We start from the raw sequence: 15,883 nt of genomic DNA, 5'->3' as shown, positions 1-15,883 counted from the left end.
TAGAGAGCTAGGACATACTGTGGAGCCCAATAACAAAGATTGGCGGACATTGCTGAGGGCATGTTTACCCTCCAATGTCAACTCAGCGAGTTTTATAACTGACTGTAGACTAGATGAAGAAGTACCCCTTACTGAGGAGTACAATCAAGATAATGTGAAAAGAATTAATTTGCAGCTGGGAGTATATTTCCCAGCTGTTGCTAAATGGAACAAAATTTTCTCCATCAAGCAAAAGGAGGGAGAAACAGCTGCTGATTATTTTCATCGGGCACTACAGGAAATGGCTAAGTATACAGGGATAGAAGACATTAAGACAAATGTGAATCATAGAGAAGTAGCAGTATCTGTGTTAATGGATGGTTTAAAGGAAGTATTGAGGAGAAGGGTACAGACCACCCAACCATGTTGGCCAGGTTTGTCGGTGGCTACTTTGAGAGAGGCCGCTATTGATCATGATCGGAACATCACCAGACACAGGGAGTCGCAGAGTGATAAGCTGATGGCTGTAAGTATACAGGCCCTTACCACAAGGCCAACTCAGCATAAGTCTCAGACCCCTGTGGGTAAGTCAAATGTGGTAACTTGTTATTACTGTCATAAAGAGGGACATTTTGCACGAGACTGTAGATTGAAAAGTGCACCAAAATTATATCAACCCCCTAGACAACGACATGACACACGAAATTGGGATCAAGGACCGCAGAGACGGAGTTATGAGCCACACGCAGGGGAAACAAAAAGGTATCCCCCAAGAAGAGACTGGCAAGTCTCTGATAGTTCCCATTTACCCCCTTCACAGGTAATAGCTGCCAGCGCAATGCAGGGAGGTCACCACATAAAAATAGGGGTGGGGCCACACCTGTAGTCTGCAGCCAGTGAAATTAATTGCGAGCCTTGGAAGTGAACCCGAGGTCACAATTGATGTAGCTGGTAAATCTCTAAATTTCCTTGTAGATACGGGGGCGGCCAAGTCAGTGATAAATTCGACAGTGGGCAAGAGAACCACTGGTAAAACAATTCCAGCCATGGGAGTAACAGGAGTAGTACAACACTACCCTTTAAGCAAACCTGCAGAGATTACGATAGGGCCTTTGCATACCAAGCATTCTTTTCTGCTGGCTGCATCGGCTCCGACTAATCTCCTAGGGAGAGATTTACTGTGCAAAATGGGATGTGTCATATATTGTACTCCTGAAGGTGTGTTCTTGGACATACCCGAAAACCACGCTCAGGAAGTGCAGGATATGCTAGACTCCCCAACAAGATTAATGTCACACACTGTTATTGTAAATAGGTGTCCATTCAAGGTAGAGGAAATGATTTCCCAGATACCGGAATCACTTTGGACCAAGGATGGACAAGACACTGGATTAATGGCAAACGTGGCCCCAGTAGTTGTACAAGTAAAAGATGGTAGGATAGCTCCAAAAATCCCACAATACCCTCTGAAGCCCGAGGTGGAGTTAGGAGTTTACCCTGTAATAGAGCGCTTGCTACAACAGGGCATTCTGGTAAGAACGTCCAGCACTGCCAATAGTCCCATCTTCCCTGTTAAAAAGAGTGGGGGGAGGGGTTACAGATTAGTGCAGGATCTAAGAGGGATCAACAAAATAGTTGAGAGTCAATTCCCCGTAGTGCCAAATCCAGCTGTCATCCTTATGCAAATCCCTCCCACTGCCAAATTTTTCACTGTGATTGACCTCTGTTCCGCCTTCTTCTCGGTACCTCTGCACCCTGACAGTCAATACTTATTCACATTTACATACAGCGGAGTTCAGTACACCTGGACTCGACTACCACAAGGTTTCATTGACAGTCCAAGTATTTTCTCACAGGCCTTGCATGATTGTTTACAGTCTTTTCAACCTGAGAGTGGATCAATATTAATACAGTACGTGGATGACCTACTGCTGTGTTCAGATTCACTGGAATCATCTCTGAGAGATACGAAACAACTCCTGTTTCATCTTTCAGACACCGGACACAAGGTTTCCAAAGACAAGTTACAATTATGCCAGACCAAGGTAAAATATTTGGGACACTGTCTGACACAAGGACTGAGACACCTTACCGCTGATAGAATTCAAGCAATTCGTGACATGACCCTGCCACAAACCCAGCAACAGATTAGAAAGTTTTTAGGAATGTGTGGGTATTGCCGTAACTGGATCCCAGGTTTTTCCATACTGGCCTTGCCTTTACAGGAGATGGTCTCCTCAAACAAACCTGATCGGATTTCGCACACAGACGAGTCTGAGATGGCATTTGAGAGACTTAAACAGTGGCTAACGCAGGCACCAGCATTAGGCATGCCAGATTATGGAAAACCCTTTGAGCTGTACGGAACAGAGAGTGCTGGGTGCGCGGCAGGTGTCTTAACCCAGAAGCATGGTGATGCCAGCAGGCCGGTAGCCTACTATAGCGCTCAGCTAGACACGGTAGCGCGATCCCTCCCCACATGCTTGCGAAGCGATGCAGCAATAGCATTGCTAGTAAGTAAAAACGAAAATGTAGTGCTAGGACACAACCTCACAATTCATACACCACATGCAGTGTCAGCTTTACTGAATTTGGCCCAAACCAGACACGGCTCATCAGCACGGTTTACAAGATGGGAATTGGCATTGATGGCCCCCGTAAACATCACCATAAGGGGATGCAGTGCACTAAATCCTGCAACATATCTCCTAGGTGTGCCTGGACAGGCACAAAGGGTGGAGGATGAGAGTGATGGTGAAGGAGGATTTAGTAAGGAAAATGACACACATGATTGTATGGAATATTTGGCCCAAAATTTCACGGCAAGGCCTGACATCAGTGACAACCCACTGGAAGATGTAGATTTTACTTTCTACACTGACGGCAGTTGTCACAGACAGACGGACTCGGGAGACTTGTGTACTGGATACGCAGTCGTAGATGACCAAGGTACCATAGAAGCGGAACCCCTAGGCCCACCACACTCAGCACAAGTTGCTGAACTGGTTGCCCTAACCAGAGCATGCGAACTGGCTAAAGGCAAGTCAGCCAATATCTACACAGATTCTAGGTACGCCTTCGGAGTAGTCCATGATTTCGGGGCCCTATGGCGCCTCAGAAATTTCATGACGGCAGCTGGCACACCCGTAGCACATGCAGCCCACATCAAAAGACTTCTAACAGCGATACAGGAACCCGACAGAGTGGCTGTTATCAAGTGTAAAGCTCACACGTATAGCCAAGACCCGGTATCACTTGGTAACAGCCGAGCAGACGAAGCTGCTAAATCAGCAGCCAGTAACCCCATACAGACAGACAGCACACAACTGATGGTATTTAATACTGTAAATACACAGAAATTTTGTGAAATGCAAAATTTGTGTTCACCACAAGAAAAGGCAGTTTGGAGGTCAAAAGGATATGGCCAGGAGTCCTCAGGACTCTGGACAGATGGACAGGGTAAGCCAGTGGCACCCAGAGCATACCTTTCAAGTCTAGCGGAAGCGGCACATGGACTGACTCATCTAGGCAAAGAAGGAATGTGTAAGTTGGTAAGAGCTTACTGGTGCGCCCCAGGATTTTCTTCCCATGCGGGTAAAAGAGCGATGACATGTCTCACCTGCTTGAGGAAGAATATCGGAAAGGCAATACCAACAGAGCCATCCCATATCCCTCCTACAGATGGTCCTTTCCAGGTAATACAAATTGATTTCATACAATTGCCACCTTGTAGACATTTAAAATATGTATTGGTTTGTATTGACGTGTTCTCAAATTGGGTTGAAGCATTTCCCGCGGCCACGAATACCGCTGTGTTTACTGCAAAGAAAATTGTGCAGGAATTTGTGTGTAGGTACGGTATCCCTAGAATCATTGAGAGTGATAGGGGTATCCATTTTACAGGTGAAGTTTTTCAAGCAATGTGTAAGTTGATGGGAATTAATAGTAAGCTGCACACTCCGTACCGCCCCCAGGCGAGTGCGAAAGTGGAAAGAGTAAACAGCACTATTAAAAACAAATTAAGCAAGTTAATGGCTGAAACAGGATTGTTGTGGCCCGAAGCTTTGCCAATCGTATTATACAGCATCAGAACCACTCCCAGGTCCCCTCTTAATCTGTCTCCTCTTGAAATTCTGTTTGGTCGACAACCCCATGTTATGATTAACCCCCAGGATGATTTGAAATGTAACAATGAAGTCACTGTAAAGTATTTGGTTAAAATGAGTAAGCAATTGAGGAATCAGAATGATAATCTAAAGTTGGTGATTCCTGATTTGCCAGACAGTAATTGTCATGACATTGAACCTGGGGATTATGTAATGATACGGAATTTTCTACGCTCAGGTTGCCTTATTGACAGATGGGAAGGACCATATCAAGTCTTATTGACCAGCACGACAGCATTGAAGGTTGCCGAGAGAGAGACTTGGGTCCATTCGTCTCATTGTAAAAAGGTTGCTGACCCAGAGAGGTCCCGTGATAAAGAACAGACGGTAGAGGTTGTATCTCTAGAGTGTCTGTTCCGGGAAGGTTGAGACGACACCTGAGCGCTGAGAATAATAAGACCGGAGGCGTTTGTCGAGCCAGATTTCTTTTTCCCTTTTGTTATTTTCTCCAGTTCCCATCTCCCTCCTATTCTCCTTCCCCCTTCTTATTTTTCTCCTTTTCCTCCTATAAGATGGACTTGCCCCAAGAGACTGTGATCCGGATTTTCCTGTTGACCATGATGTTGACCAGAGCAGTCTGTTTCGGTGAGAGTACCATGGAGGTCGAGAAAGGATCTGGAATGGGTTCTAATGACCAGGATGGAGGCGTAGTTTTCCAAGAGCAACATAATCACCGAGTAAAGGCGAGTATCAGAAAACGATCTGGTAGCATTGACAATAGAAGGAATTGTGAAGGATTGTTAGCTGAAGAAAACTGCATCTGTAGGCATTGTGACAATATAGTTGAGGATGGGTGCATCAAGAAATGTCAGTTCAGTTTTAATGACCACATGGACCGGCATCCATTGAGTGACTATCACTCCTTAGTGGGTAAAGTGTTAAATCAGACAGACTGTTGGGTATGCTCTCAAGTACCTCAAGGTCATAGCAAATCAGGACTAGTACCATTCCCTTTAACTGTAGGAGAGGTACTTGAGTTAAGTGGTGGGAGGCCGGTGGACAAGAGGTTTAATATCTCTAGTCCTCCTAGTTTGAAGCTCCACCAGTATCATGTGGATAAGTCCTTAGTATGCTTTAACATTTCCAATCCCCGAAAGCCGGGAAATTGGGAAGTGTCATGGAGTAATCAAACCATGACATTTTCATATAGAGCCGACAGAATGCCCATAGACACAGAGCTTATACGCCAGATAGCCAACAGTGAAAATATTTCCGGTATAGGTATACTCTAGGAAGTAGGACCATGCGAGTTGGAGAAGTATCACCAGGATACTGTGCACATATCGTACAACCTGATACGTGTACTAGACAGATGGGAGAGTTAGGGTTAGGAGATTTCACATGGAAAATTTGTAACATGGTAATGTCATACTCCGTCCCATATGTTCTCCCCGATGATGCATATTTCATATGCGGGAGAAAGGCGTATAAGTGGCTTGCCCCAAACTCAGAGGGATTGTGTTACATTGGAAAAGTACTGCCTGAAGTAATGACTGTATCCCATAACAGAATGAAAGACATTCACCGCGGTGCCCAAGCTCCTTATACTCACACTCATTACGAGCATGTCGTTAAAAGGCACCTGATAGAGAGGACAGAGCACTCGGCCTCTGATCTGATCCATGAATCCACCGGGATTCAATTCCTACTCGCGTTAGATATCACTCGTACTGCCAGAGGAGTGATAAATTATAAATATATATCTGCGCTAGCGAACTTGTTAGACAATATCACCGAAATGTATGACGACACGTTCAGGTACTCTGGGAAAGAGTTACAAGCCTACAAAACAGAGCTGGTTCAGCATAGGATGATTCTCAATTATCTCACAGCAGTGACAGGCGGGTATTGTGTTACCCTAGCAACTCAGTATGGAGTAAAGTGCTGCACGTATATTACAAACAGCACCGAGGACCCGGCCGAGGTCATAGACCAAAAGATGGATGACATTTTGCAATTAAAGTGGGAGTTTCGAAGGAAACACAATCTCACACTCGCTGCTGTGGGTAATGAGCTGACCAGTTGGGTGTCATGGTTGAACCCACGAAATTGGTTCTCTGGTTTAGGAGAATGGACCCAAGGTATTATAATGGACGTAGGGAAAATTCTCTTGTGTATTCTGGGAGTCGTCATATTGGTTGGCCTGATATTTAGATGCGTTCAGACTTTAACGAAGTGTAAAGGTAGTACCAGAGTGATGAGTCTGAGGAGCGAGGACACTGTAATAACAACAACTAATTTGATTTATGACCCAACGATAGAGACAATGTTGTAATAAAAATGTGATTCCACGGTCCGTTTCTTTCACCTGTTTCTCCTTTGTTTTCCTCCAAGGTACAAAGACATCCGCTTGGAAGAAGAATTTGACAACCTCTTTTATACAGACCATTGATGAACTATGCCACAAGCCCCCAATATCCCTAGTGACTTTAACTTTTACGATAGCCCAATACTTTAGAGACTGTAATTTTATGGACAATGGAAAAGCTTTTGCTCGCTATTTATAGCAAAAGCACCGAGAGACATCAGACAACATGTACATCAAGACAAGACATCAGACAAGACCTCAATCGGCGACTGTTTATATAAACTCACATAGTTTACGACTGCATTTATAACGATTGTCTCTTATCTTCATCTCTACAACCTCCAGGTAGTATCTCACATAGTCGACAGGTGATTCTCACATATTAGCACTCACATGTTCCCCCCCTTCATGTATCATCAACTAAATGTGCTCCCCCATTTGTTGCAACCAAAAGCCGAAAAGAGCTCGGTAGAGTTTGACAGCCCATCCACAGACCCTTGATACGGGATAAGAAGGATTCAAATGTATACTTCGCAATACCTCGAAGCTTGATTTAAAACACGTACGGCACGATGATACATGACCCCTCAAACATGGATTTCATACACACATGCTTTTACTATCTCACTAGGTCATACTTTTCCTACCTTCTCCTCTCCTCCCCTTACCCAATCATAAAAAGGTGTTTACATGATGACATATATTTTTCTGTTTTGTTTAGGAAGTGGCAGTTATTGCTGACTGTCAAAGGGTGGACTGTCAAAGTCGAAAAATATCGTTATTCTCATGCCTTGTACTAACCCCATGCGCTTGCCCGCTGCACGTGCACATTCTCTCCCGTGCGTGCGCATATTTGCAGATGCGTGACGGCGCCTCCACGGACATGCGCTCAAGCGCGTGGTATGTGCATTTACGGTAGAGTTTGTGTGCGTCTGGCGGGCGACTCGATTGTCACATAGTTAATCCAAATAGTGCATTTTGTAGGTTATGGTCTCCTTAATAATATCAGTAAGTTTGTTTAGTGTAACTGGTTCATGGACAGAGAAATCCCTCTTTACATGATACGAAGGGTCAGACAGGTTTTGAGCAGTGGTGTTTGGTATGCAACGGTAGAGTATATTATTAGTAACATTCCGGTGTTGGTTTGAGAGAAATTAATCGCTCCTGCGAATAGTTATTTTTATAAGAAGTTTATGGACACTTATTATATTTGCAGTTCATTATCCATGCGGCGGGAATCCTGAGATTCCCTCCCACCTGAGCAGTATGAAATAGTCACAGCCCACCTGTTTGAATCAACCTATGACCTTTTGTTATAATGTTAAGACAGATTCCTGTGTCCAATGAACAATGAGATTGTAGGCCCCTTTGTAGTGTACTGTATGCAGTGTATATAAGGCAGCCAGTTTGGGCCAGCTCAGTCTACTCTCCACAAAAGGTTTTCATCACTGACTAACTTGAGAGCTGGTACCAGGACTGCGCAGCGATCATTCCCCAGTGTGTAAGTTTTTCTCTGTAACCAACTTGTTCTCTGTTTGTATTTGCCATACTCTCTCTCTCTCTCTCTCTCTCTCTCTGTTATTGTTACGCTGTTGTATATTGTATATGTGTAGTTATTATGTTTAGATATTGATGTTAGTCTGTAGTGTATAAAATGTTAACTGTATTTTCCCTTTTTACATAACTAAATCTCGTTAGTAAAGGTTTTGGAACCTTAGCAAGGTATTGTGTGTTTATTACCTAGCTGAGAGTATTCAGAGCGTCTCAATCGCTCAAGCGGCTTTTATATAATAGAGGTCAATTAGCATTGCATTGTGTTCACATTACAAAACCAAGGTTTACAGTATAGGCTCAGCCTTTCATTGTGTTGCATACAAGGTTTACTGTGTGTCATCCTGTGAGCATCTGCGCCGCTCGTGTTCCTCTTGTGGGCACAGCGTCCGCTACGCTAGTAGCGTAGCATTACGGTACTCAGACCACCTATAGCGTGCTCGATACCCAGCGTAAGCCGTGAGCGAACGTGTCGCTCGTGCGTCTCGACCACGGCCTAGCGTCTGCTACGCTAAGTGCGTACCCTTATGGTACCCCGTACGCCAATTGCGTACTGAGTCTCTTACCAATATATAGTGAATGTTATAAGATAAATATTTAGCTTTATCAGTACCTTGTTGTTTTGTTCATTTTTATTGTTTTATGCCACATGTTTGTGGTTAAAATAAACATAAATTTTTAAAATATAAAGAGGACATGGAATTTATCCTTTGAACGTGGAGGAGACCCTTGTGAAAAAAGATACCTTTTGATGCATATAGGGCTTATCAGTAAGGTAAGCTGGGTTCCAATTGTCTGATGTTAGACGTATCACATTGCTGTTTATAGAAGAGGTGATGAAAGAAACCTTTATGTAAACGCATTGTTTTTAAGAAAGGTCAGTTCAGGCCCGGCGCTACCCGCTCAGCAAAGGGATGCAAAGCAGGTAAGCGCCAGGGTTGGAGAGGCGCCTACCTTGTTTGCATCCCCGCTGCTGCGCCTGGGCCCCTACTGCTGCTGCCGGCTGCTGTGCTTCCCCCCTGACAGTAGGTGTGTGTCGCAAACCTTGTCAGCCCTCTCGCTACAAGTCCGGAGAGGCCGGGGGGCGGGGCCTTCACGGGAGACTTCAAGGCAGCCTGTGTGCACACTGAGATGCCGTCTGAAGCAGGGCTTTGCTTCCCTGTGGCTGGCCCCTCCCACCACACTCAGCAGTGTGTAACTATCATCAGCCCAGCAGCAGCAGCTCCTCGGCTCTCACTGGGTGTTCCCTCCCACACTGTCCTTAGGTCAGCTCTATGTACTGTGGCACTGGGTGTAATATGGAAGGGGGGGGGGGGGGCTGTGTATAATAATATGTAAGCTGGTACAGAGTGTAATATAGGGGAGGGGGGTATGTGTGCTGTGTATAGTGTCATGTGTAGGGTGTAATATGGGGGGGGGGCTGTGTCTAATGCCATGTGCTGGGTGTAATATGGGGGGGCTGTGTATAATGTCATGTGCTGGGTGCAATATGGGGGGGCTGTGTATAATGTCATGTGCTGGGTGTAATGTCATGTGCTGGGTGTAATGTGGGGGGCACTGTGTATATGTGTAAGCGTCACTGGTACAGGGGGCGTTGCATCTTCTATAAGCGTCACTGCTACAGGGGGCGTTACATGTGCAAGCGTCACTGGTACAAGGGGCGTTGCGTGTGTAAGTGTCACTGCTACAGGGTGCGTTACGTGTGTAAGCGTCACTGGTACAGGGGGCGTTACGTGTGTAAGCGACACTGGTACAGGGGGCGTTACGCGTGTAAGCGGCACTGGTACAGGGGGCGTTACGTGTGTAAGTGGCACTGGTACAGGGGGCGTTACGTGTGTAAGCGGCACTGGTACAGGGGGCGTTACGCGTGTAAGCGGCACTGGTACACGGGGCGTTACGTGTGTAAGTGGCACTGGTACAGGGGGCGTTACGTGTGTAAGCGGCACTGGTTCAAGGGGCGTTGCATGTGTAAGTGTCACTGGTACAGTAGGCGTTACGTGTGTAAGCGTCACTGTTGCAGGGGGTGTTACGTGTGTAAGCGTCACTGCTGTAGGGGGAGTTACGTGTGTAAGTGCCACTACTACAGTGGACGTTGTGTATAAGTGGAACTACCACAGGGCGTTATGTGTGTAAGCGTCACTACTACAGGGAGAATTATGTGTAAAAGCATTGTGTGCGCTGTCCCTTTGTAAAGTATGGGAGGGCGCAAATTTATAGTTTGCAGGGGGGCGCCGGACACCCTAGCACCGGCCCTGGGTCAGTTTCAGCAAAATCACGGGCCACGGTAATAGAAATATTGAGGAGCTCAGCAGACGTTGTCACACTGTTGATGTTTCTTTGAGGATCATCAGGAGAGAAGGACTTTGGTTCTTAATAGCTGCGCTTGGAGACCGTTCATCTTGTGTATTTGGCTGTAAAAATGATTAGAATAATGCAAAGAAGATATTTCAAACATATTCTTTGTATTTTTAAGTTACTTTATCCAGTCAAAACTCTGGCACAAATGTTAGTATGCCAGGAAAGGCTCTGCCTCACCTGCCTCACCCCACCGCACGTCACTGATGCACACATAATGCCCACGGTTTAGTGCCTGGTACACATAATGTCCTCAGTAATGCCAGGTATACTTAATGCCCCCAGAAGTGCGAGGTACACATAATACCCCCAGTAGTGCAAGGTACACATAATGCCCCCAGTAGTGGAAGGTACACATAATGCCCCCAATAGTGCCATGTACACATAATGCTCCCAATAGTGCTCACCGACATCACTGCTGGGCTAGGCTCTGTTTCCACATCAAAGGGGAGTGCGTGCCTCTACAATAAAAGCTTGTGGTCCGGCAGCCAATCAGGAGCCACCGCTGCCAGTCTGCAAGCTCTGATTGGCTGGTACTTTATCTCCATGCACTTTATCTCCATCCAAGGCTTATAGGCCCTACATACTGGCCGACTATACTCAAAGATATGAACGATCTTGTTCATTATTGAACGAGATAACATTCATATCTTTGAGTGTGGAGTCACCAGCGATGAACGATGCGCGGCCCTGCGCTCGTTCATCGCTGGTGGTCCGTCGGCTGTGCATGCAGGCCAGTATGGACTATCTCGTCCATTTTGCCTGCACTGGTATGGAAACTTCACTCCCCCCGTCATTGCCCCCCCGCCGCTGGGTCGCCCGTCTGCCGTATCGGCGGTCGGGCAGCTCGGCAGCGGATCGCTGGGTCTGTAGGGCCCATTAGTAAATAGACCCCTTAATTAGTTCCTCAGTAATTTTGATTTAACCATCTGTGTTGAAGCCCGGTTATCACTAAAAGCTGCACTATTAGTGTGCCCTGAGGACCAAGGTTGTCCATGCCTGTAGTAACGGGTGAACATATTTCACCTGGGAAAGATGGCTGTTATAGGTGAAATCCATTATTAGTCTTCAAGAGTTGTGTGGTGATCTAGGCATGCATAACAGAAATGAGAAAAGCCTAACTAATCAAAGGGTGATCAAATTAGGTTCAGTTCTACACACCCGGTAAGAGGATGCCTCATTGCGATTTTGTGTTAAAGTATTTTTAATGTAGAACAATTCTGCTGAACCACTTATGGAATTATTGGAGTCAGGTGCTAATGGTAATTTCATCACAGCCCAGAAAGGGAAAGAGCTTCCAGCATGCCTTTGCAGTATCCTCTCTGTTTAACTGGTGTAGATGGAAACAAAAATACTTCTGCTCCCATTCAGCATTTGAGCCAGAGTTTGACCATGCAGTTTGGTGGTCTCCAAGGGGAGCTAATATCTTTCTTCATGCTTCCGATTGCTGAATATTTTGTTATTTTGGGTCTTCCCTGGCTATGCTTACATGCTCCTACGCTTTTTTGGAATAATCTGTTTTAGGACATCGCTGCCATTAAAAGTGCCTGTCAACAATAATTCCTCCTCTTCAGGTTATTCAAAGTGCCTCCATCACTCAAGTCAACTACCTGCTACTTCCTTATTAATCCTTTAGTGAGATGTTCAGCAGAAAAACTGCAGTCCCTACCTATCCACAGAGAATGGGATTGCCCCATTGATTCAGCATACCTAATTATGTTACAGTGTTTAGCTGGAATACACTGTAGTATAACATTTTGTATGTAGGGGATACATACAATGGCCCTCATTCCGAGTTGTTGCTCGTTATTTTCCTTTGCATCGGTGCGATTTTCCGTAAACTGCGCATGCGCAATGTTCGCACTGCGGCTGCGTCAAGTAAATTTGCTAAGAAGTTTGGTATTTTACTCACGGCATTATGAGGATTTTTCTTCGTTCTGGTGATCGGAGTGTGATTGACAGGAAGTGGGTGTTTCTGGGCGGAAACTGGCCGTTTTATGGGTGTGTGTGAAAAAACGCTGCCGTTTCTGGGAAAAACGCGGGAGTGGCTGGAGAAACGGGGGAGTGCCTGGGCGAACGCTGGGTGTGTTTGTGACGTCAAACCAGGAACGAAACTGACTGAACTGATCGCAGTGGCAGAGTAAGTCTCGAGCTACTCAGAAACTGCTAAGAAATTTCTATTCGCAATTTTGCGAATCTTTCGTTTGCAATTCTGCTAAGCTAAGATTCACTCCCAGAGGGCGGCGGCTTAGCGTGTGCACTGCTGCGAAAAGCGGCTAGCGAGCGAACAACTCGGAATGAGGGCCTATATCCCATCAGACGGGATGCCGGCTGTCACTATACCGACAGTGGCATCCTGTCTGCTGGAATCCTGACAGCGAGGCCCCTCATTGCGCTTGCCACAGGTTTTATTCCAACTCGGTTGGTGGTGTGGATCCACCAACTGAGTGGGAATCCGAATCCAGTGTCGGGATTCTGGCTGTCGGTTTATCAGCGGGCGTCAGGATTCCAGCGTCAGTCTCCTGAATGTCGTGATCTCGACAGCCGGTAAACTGACTGCATCCCGTGTATAGATACAAGCAGCTCCTACTGTTTAAAATGATATGCAGCATGCCTATATTCTGTGTATTATAGCAACTGAATCTACAAACAACATGTTATGCTACAGTGTGTTCCAGCCAAACACTGTAACATAATTAGACTGAGGGCCAGATGTATCATCGCTTGGAAAGAGATAAAATGGAGATTGAAAAAGTACCAGCCAATCAGCTCCTGACTGACATTTCTATTTCGTCCTAGAGGATGTTGGGCCGCTCAAAGAACCATGGGGTATAGACGGGATCCGCAGGAGACATGGGCACTTTCAGACTTTCAAAGGGGCGTGACCTGGCTCCTCCCTCTATATCCCCCACCAGACTCGGTTTTAGAAATGTGCCCGGACGAGACACAGGGCACTAGGGGGAGCTCCTAGAGTTTCTCTGAAAGACTTAATGTTAGGTTTTTTTATTTTGGGGAGATCTGCTGGCTACAGACTCCCTGCTTCGTGGGCAAGAGGGGAGAGCAGTCTAGACCCACTTCTGATGAGTTCCAGGGCTCTGCTGCTGCTGACAGGATGCCTTCAGCTCCTGAGGGGAGACGAACGCCAGGCTCTCCTGGATGCTCCCTCCCACAGCTTGCCGTCCCCCCTCTTCAAGCCAGAAGTCAGAAGACAGGTGAGTATAAGAAGAAAGAAGACTTCTCTTCATCTTTCAAGACGGCATTGTAGAGATACCGCACAGCGGCTATGCACAGTGCGCGCCATGCTCCCGCTGAGTACACACCGCTGGGTGCAGGGCGCTGGGGGGGGGGCGCCCTGGGGAGCATATATTACCTCATAGATAAGGCTGGCATAATCCTACAGTGCCCTGGCACTGCCCGCTAACCCCCGCCGGCATATAATTAAATAATAAAAGCGGGAAGAAGCGCGCCATGTTGGGGGCGGAGCTTCTTCCTCACTGCTCACTGGCGCCATTTCCTCCTCCACAAGCTGAAGTCGCTGGTCCTTCCTCTCCGCAGCAAGTACCAGGAGGCTAAAAAGGCATAAAGGGGGCATATTTATTTATGTAAAACAAGCGCAGACAGCTCTGGGACATCTTTGGTGTTCACAGACCTGCTTATTTGGCGCTGGGGTGTGAGCTGGCTATTTCCCTTTGTGTTCCCTCACTGCTTGGTGTGTGTGCTGTCTCTCAGGTGTCGACATGTCGGAGGCTGATTATTCCTCTCCGGGGGACAATTTGTTGGGGACACCAAATGTTTTGGGAGTGGCCCTGTCGGCACCGCCGACTGCAGATTGGTTAACTACTTTGAATGCTTTGCATGCTAGTGTCACATCATTAAATCAAAAGTTTGATGAGTCTGCGTCACAAACGTAGTTTTGACCAATTAGTTGACACAGGTACCGACACGGACTCTGATGCCGATGTCGATTATGCTGATTCCAGATTAGATCCAAGATTGGCTAAGAGTATTCAGTATATGATTGTAGCTGTTAAAGATATCTTGAATATTAATGAGGACCCTATTACACCTGAAACCAGTGTCCTGATTTACAAGGAGAAAAAGCGCTCGGTTACTTTTCCTCCTTGTTTTGAACTGAACGATCTCTTTGATAGCATTAGAAATAAAAATATTTTTATCTGATATTGGTCAAGCATAAAGCTCACACCAAATCAGAAAAGTAACCCGCACCAAGATAAATTAATTCAGTTTATGTTACAAGGTTGGGGTGCCTTACATGATGTGTATTTCAACCCTTATTATAAAATATCATGTGTATATATGAGACATAGGGATAAAGGCTCATAAGGTGCTACCAACTGGTTTAAACAAGGATATAAAATCAATTCCCCGAAGGGAGGGGAAGGAGAAAAAGAAACCAGGTACAATTTAAGGTGCACTCAACCCAACCAGCAAGTTTTACTGTATTATTTTCAAAAAGTGTATGTCCACACTGCAATGTCAAATAAAGGCTCAAATGCCCATTAACTAAGATTAGTACTGATAATTATTATTGTTTGAGGGACTGAGACATGTCCTTTATTAATAATAGAGCGAAATATTAAAATCTAACAAAAAAGAAAAAGTTTGTGACAGAAATTAACAAATTGTGAATAAAGATTAAAAACAACGCTGATGTGTCATACCCTTAATATATGTCTTTAAGAATTATTCCAAATGTACATGAATGTGCATGTATTTATGCAGCACTGTATCGGTGCTAATTATAATAGAGATCTGTACTTCATGTATTAACTGGGGCTTAAATCATATGCCACAGAGGGAGATATATTATTTGGCTGTTTGAATCACAAGTTGTTACAGTACATTGCAACAGTGGTGAGTAGAATGTTAGTGTTGTGATTGAAACTAGAAGAAACACTGTTGCTAAATATATGATTCACGCATTTAGATACAAATCACCATGTGGTAGAGAGAGCTAATAAGGGAAATATCTGGCTACAATAGCATTTGTAAAGTAATGTGCAAATACATCAATGGATATCCTATATATAGTATCAATCTTGGGTAATATGCTGCCTTATTACGCTGTATTGAAATATGATTATTTAATAAATCATAACAACATAGGATATCTATAAATCCTGTTAACGATATATATATAAAGAGGGTAGATTAGTTTTTACTGTATCATATAGATGCACAATGATTGATAATTATGCCGCACTAGATTAGATTGTATCAAATCCGTGTCTCACAATAGCACTGTCTGTACATTCTCAGTGCTTATGATCAGGGCCGGTGCAAGGTCTCTATGCACCCTAGGCAAAGCTTCAACCCGGTGCCCCCTAACCTGCAACCCCCCTGCAGGAGGTGCATCAGGGCTACGAGGAGCAGTCGTGGGGGTGCCCCTCAGGAGCCATAGTTACATTCGCATCCTATGTGCCTTCACATGACTAGATGTTACTCATGTCGGCACAGAGGAAGCGCTGAGGCATTATGGTGGTAGCTGCACCTGATTAGACCC

This window comes from Pseudophryne corroboree, chromosome 6, assembly GCF_028390025.1.
Source record: "Pseudophryne corroboree isolate aPseCor3 chromosome 6, aPseCor3.hap2, whole genome shotgun sequence".
In the NCBI taxonomy this organism is placed as follows: domain Eukaryota; kingdom Metazoa; phylum Chordata; class Amphibia; order Anura; family Myobatrachidae; genus Pseudophryne; species Pseudophryne corroboree.
This window is presented reverse-complemented; position numbering follows the sequence as displayed.